The 5,960-nt window shown below is 40.6% G+C and overlaps 1 long non-coding RNA gene across 1 annotated transcript; it reads right to left on the bottom strand.

Annotated features, from left to right (window-relative positions):
• Nucleotides 1-2,709: 2,709 nt before the first annotated feature.
• LOC116667170 lies at nt 2,710-5,207 on the bottom strand. Its single transcript, XR_004323963.1, has 3 exons — nt 5,197-5,207; nt 2,953-2,958; nt 2,710-2,781 (listed from the first exon to the last, which is right to left on the bottom strand). It is a non-coding gene; the product is annotated as an uncharacterized LOC116667170 (long non-coding RNA).
• Nucleotides 5,208-5,960: the final 753 nt, after the last annotated feature.

Below are 5,960 nucleotides of genomic sequence, written 5' to 3'. Positions count from 1 at the left end.
GAGATTATTAAAGTGATTGTACCCAAGGATTAAGATTTAACAAAATTAATCATTTTTACTGCTTCCTCAAGGACAAACTTAAGTGACACTGGCACTTCACAGCCAGAGGGTGCTGAGAAGCTGAATGATTGCTGGTACAGTACAGCAAACTGCCTGTCTGTGACAGCAGCTTTATCCACCATTGGCTTTGCATCATCAGTGTCAATGCCAACATGGGGAAAAAGACAAATAACAACTTAACGTTATTAGTAAAATAGTTTTGACCTCTCAGACCCTCAAGCGTGTCTTGGAGACTTGCAGGAGTCTGCTGGCCACACCCTGAGACCAGCTATCCTGGAGTCCTGCCCACATCTGCCTGGTCCATGTGAGGTGATCTCCATATCAGCCTCTTGAAAGGGGAAAGCTAGTGACATGTGTACGTGTCGCTTCTGCTCATATTCTGTGGGTGAAAACTTGGTCACCTGGTATTCATTAGTTATTTCTGAGAAACTGTTCACCCCCAAAATTCAGTGTCTGAAAGCAACAACCATTTCATCCAGCTCATTATTCCATGGGTTGACAATTCAAACTAGACTCAGTTGGGTAGCTCTTCTGGCCTCTGCCGGACTCTCTCATGCATCGTTGGTCAACTGCAGGTCAACTAGGCAGTTTTGCTACTGAGGTCGGCTGACTGCCAAATGAAGAGGTGAGGTGACTAACCATGTGTCTCTCACTATCCAGCAGGCTAGCCTGCGCTTGTTCTCAGTAAGCAGCAAAAATCTAAGAAAGAATGATGATCTACTGAGATCTAGTCTGTGAACTGACACAGGATCATATCCACTGCATTCTATTAGGCAAAGCAAGCATAAGGCCAGCCCATATTCCAAGGGTGGAGAAATAAACTTTACCTATTGAAAGGAGAAGTGGCATAGTTACATTGCAAAGAGGATGGATAGAGCATAGGGAACAGCAGCAGCCAGTGTGCAGGAACTCTACCACACACAGCCCACACCAGCCGCAGAGAAGGGGAAGTGTCTTGTGAGTAGGAAGAACAGACTTAGTAAGAACAAATTAGCAGCTTGTAAAGATTTCAGTTTCCCCCAATTCTAGTCAAAATCCCTAGAGTTTTGGGGGGAACTTGATAATTTGAGTCTAAAATGTACACAAAAATGTAAGTAGTTTTTCTATATAAGAAGAGCTAAAACAATGCTAAAAAAAACCCCCACTAAGATGGGGACACTTGCCTTGCAGATGTCAAGACCAACAGAACAGACTAGAAGCCAGAAACAAACCCACACATGCACTGAAACTCAATTATAAGTGAGTATGTATTATGTATCTGTAGAAAATTGAGGACTAAAGACTTCAGTGTGAAAGGCAAAACCAAAACAATTCCAAAAGGCAATGAAGAGTATCTTTACGATCTGGAAGAAAAGAAGGATCCCTTACGTAAGACCCAAAGCTACCATAGGTGGGAGGAGAAGGCCACACTTGACTATAGTCAAATGTGAGCCTTCTGTTCATCAAAAGACACTACAAAGAGCACAAGGCAAGCCAGTATGGAAATGGGAGAAGGATCATAATATAAATGAATGGAATAGAACAGCAAGGCAGAAGTGGCTCAAACTGGTTATGAGCCACAAACTGGGAAAGAATTTTTGCAACGCAAGTAACCAATAAAAGATAGTTATCTAGAATTTATGAACAACTACTACAAAGAAAAAAATGACAAAAGACACAAATGGGTATTTAAGAGAAGAGGAAATACTTATGATGAATAAATATATAAAAAGATGTCCAGACTCACTCGTCATTAGGGGAAGAAATTGGAATCAGAATCAGATGGCATTTTACGCCTCCCTGATTTTGCAAATATCAAAGTATCTGACAAGCCAGATGTCTTCATGATGAAGGCATTCGGCATCAGAGACACTCATACACTACCAGTGGAAGCACAACCCTTTTGGAAAACAATTTGACAAAACGTAATAAAGCTGCCAGTGTCACACTCTCTAGCTCAGCAATTCCCTTCCTAGGTGTATGCGCTGGAGAAAGTCACCAGGAAACGCATACAATATTCACAGAACCATCTTATAAGAGCAAAGTCTAGAGGAGAAAATAAACAGCTAATAATATTTAGGTGGATAAATAAGTTATATTTTCATATTTTGAAATTCTATATATAGTAGTTAAAAGTGAGAGACTCAACAGAAAGGAATTTCATAAATGATGTTAACAACAATAACAAAACAAAGACAAAGGAAGTCATAGAAAAAAAATACGGCGTGATTCCTATTACGATAAGGTATAGCCCAAACTAAACAGTGTATTGTCTTAGGAGTCACTCCTAGGGGGCAGAGCTGTTTTCTTCTGTTGCCAATTTGACTAAGCTAGAAACTACAAATCACAGAGTTCCCTTCCTTGTATGGCTTAAGGTTAGACTTGGCTAAAAGAGGCACTTGAGCAAAATGTTGGAGGTAGAAGTAAAGCAGCAACCCATTTTCTTTCTTTTCTTTCTTTTCTTCCTTTTCTTTCTTTCCTTTCTTCTCTTTCTTTCTTTCTTCTCCTTTCTTTCTTTCTTTCTTTCTTTCTTTCTTTCTTTCTTTCTTTCTTTCTTTCTTTCTTTCTTTCTTTCTTTCTTTCTTTCTTTCTTTCTTTCTTGTTTCTTAATGTTTCTTATAAAGTTTATTTCCAGCCACTTTGAGTTATTTTGTATACAATTTTTAAAGTTATACTCCATTTACAGTTATTACAAAATATTGGCTATATTCTCTGTGTATACAATACATGCTTGTAGCCAATCTTGTACCCAATAGTTGGTATCTCCCACTCCCTGTTCCCTATATTGCCCCTCTCCCCCGCTGGGAACCACTATCTGTGAGTCCACTTCTTTTTTGTTATATTCACTCATTTGCTGTATTGTTTAGATTCCACATATAAGTGCTATCATACAGTATTTTGTCTTTCTCTGACTTATTTCTCTTAGCATGTCTCCCAAGTCCATCCATGCTGCAGCAAATGGCAAAACTTTCTTTCTTTTTTATGGCTGAGTAGTATTCTATTGTATATAGACATGTGTAGGCAGTCAGATGTGGTGATGGACAGAGCAGAGGGACGAAGGAGTCCCAACTTACACTTGCTCTCCTCTCTTCAGCCCCCAGCCCTTCTTTCTCACTGCTCATGTGGGAACCATGGCAGACAGTGGGTTGTGGCCCCACAGAGGGGCAGCTATGCAGAGGCAGTCACTTCCCTAATGGCCTCCAGCCCTCTTTCTGTGGCCCCACGCTATGGCTGGTGGACATCTTGGATCCTTAGATTTTCTGGCGGTCTAGCTTGCCCAGGCCCACAGTGCCTCAGGAGGCTGCTTAGTGGTTTTTCCTCCATTTCTCCCAAGGCCCCTTGAAGATTGGCACTGAAAAGTTGAAATTCCTATAAGAGACCTTTACGCCACATCACTCACAGTGGATCTGCCTCTTGACGAAACCCTGACTGACATACTGGCAAAACTACACTGATGAGCAAGGGAACATCTCACACAAAATTCAAGGTACTGGTGTCCTCTGGTGGGTAGTGGGGAGGGGAAAGCATTAAGGAGGGGCACACAGGGCACATCTAAGGCACTGGAATGTTCTTTTTCTTAAGACAGGTGGTGGGGACACAAGCATTCATTTTATTAACATTATCAAATTGTACAAAATACCTACTACTCTATGTGATAAGTTTTACAATTAAAAGTTGGAAATAAAAAAAAGTTACAGTGAAAGGTTTCAAGCCAGAGAGTCCAAATCTTTAGGGAAAGTCAAGACACTTTAAAGGAGGAGGAGAAAATCAATCTCATGGCTCAAGGACAAAGGCGCTGTTAGCTCCTGGGACAGGATCCCCGTGCAGAGAGGCAAAGGAGGCGGTCAGACCCAGAGACCCCGAAGATGAGGTGACAGACTGCTCATTCCGCAGTCTGCGATTCTTTAAACAGCTCTGATTTAGAAGGAATTGATAATTATTACACATATATATTAGTTTTTCTGGATCTTGACTCAAACTATATGACTTTGAGCAAATTGATTTAGGGCACTGTTACTTAGTAGAAGTCTACATAATCAGAATATGGGATATCCAAGAAAGGAAATTCAAACCTGGATTCCAGGAGAATGTATGTGCATTTCAAATAGAGACAGGGACTGTGTCCTTGGGACTACATCAAACTGCTACCAAGCATCCACTGAAAACCAGGGCAGGAAAGAGGGGTGGAAAGAAACATGGCGATGTCTGAAGAGAGCCCTTTGGAAAAACATTGCATGGACTCTCACTCAGCATTGAAATTCCGTAATGATTCTATTGTACTGCATGATGGAACATCTTAATGCAGCAGAATGCTACTATGTGTGTTATAGTTTAGCTACGTTCATTGAGGACTGATAAAATATAAACCAGAATCTGTGATAAAGATAGAAAATAGGTTTTGCAAGTGGATTTTTATCCAGAGAATGAAATGGCCACAGGATGGCAGTAAAAGGTAAGCGATAAGGATAAGCCATGTCTTTCAAGGATCCTTAAAAGCCCTTAAAAGTGTTTTAAGATATACGAAGCTTCGAGTGGTTGAATATAACCTGGGTACTATTCTTAGAATTAGATCTAGAAACAAACAAAAACTCCTAAATACTAGAATTCTTCGACTAAAATTGGTTTCCTCGAGTGTTTTCCATGCCCAATTTATGATGATGACACCTTAAAGATTCCATGCCTCTTATACCTCTGTCTTAAAGTTTGAACCAATATTATTACAAGTAAATTATAAAGTAACTAAGTTATATCTTAAAGGGAATTCAAAAGTCTATGGCAAGCTTTCCACCTCAGTTTCCCTTGAGTTCTCCACCCTGGATGCTCTTCCTCTGCCCTCATCCTATTTCCAATCGAAGTCATTAATCAGCTCAAAAACACATTTTTAAAGGTCCTCTGCTCACTTTGAAAATGATCCTTGGATTCCAAATCTTGGCTTAAATCATCTGCCTGGTGAAATCTTCATACTCATAAATGTAAATGAAGCTCACTAATGTACTCCCAATTTTAACTCTTCTGAAGTCATCACATCAGAGCTGATGTGCAAACAGCCAGTGAAGGAGCTTTAATACAAAGGAACTCTTATCAAAGGATTATCAACTATGTGCTACATATGTAAAGCACACACTGGATTTCAAAGATTTTGTATGGAAAAAGGACTGTAAATTGTCTCATATTTTGCATATTGTAATAGAAATTATGATATTTTATGCATATCAGATTAAATGAAAACATTGTTAAAAATTTTTTTTAAAGAAATACCAAAGATAATCTTGATCAGGAGAACCATGAATTATGGGACAAAGGTTGGGCGCAAGATGCATGTTCATTAATTTGTTCTACATAAATTTTTCCATGTATGCAAGGTGCCAGGCAGTGTGACTTGTGCTGGAGAGAGTGGTGGGAAAGAGTATTCACCCTCAAGGAGCCTACGTCTAGTTGGGACAACAGACAGGTAAATAGGCAAACACGAGGCAGTGACAACTGCTAAGGTAGAAAGTCAGTTCCTAGTGGGCACTAGAACGTGAACTCTCAGAGGGTAGGGATTTGGGTCTGTTTTGTTCGTTACCCCCATGCAGGAATGGCTACATCATTTGTGAGGCCCAGTGCAAAATGAAACTGTGGGGTTCCTTGTTAAAAAGAAAATGATTCAGCCAAATGTGGGACTCCTGCTGAGTTCAGAGGGTGTGAGGCCGCCCCCGCCCCATGCCTAAAACAGTGCCAAGCATCCAGTAGGCGTTCATTAAATATTTGTGAAAAGAAAGGAACGGAAGGAGGGAAGAAGAGCAGGCAGAGAGGGGGCCATGAGAGGTCTAAGAAAGACTTCGGGAGCTGGACTTCAGTCAGCCAAGATTCCCTGGGCAAGTTGAGATGGGAAAGGCAGAGTAGGACAGCCCCAGGGAACAAACGGAGTAAGAGAGAAC

Source organism: Camelus ferus, chromosome 2 (genome assembly GCF_009834535.1).
Source record: "Camelus ferus isolate YT-003-E chromosome 2, BCGSAC_Cfer_1.0, whole genome shotgun sequence".
NCBI lineage: Eukaryota > Metazoa > Chordata > Mammalia > Artiodactyla > Camelidae > Camelus > Camelus ferus.
Note: the sequence above shows the minus strand (reverse complement) of the source record. Positions and strands in the feature narration are given on the sequence as shown.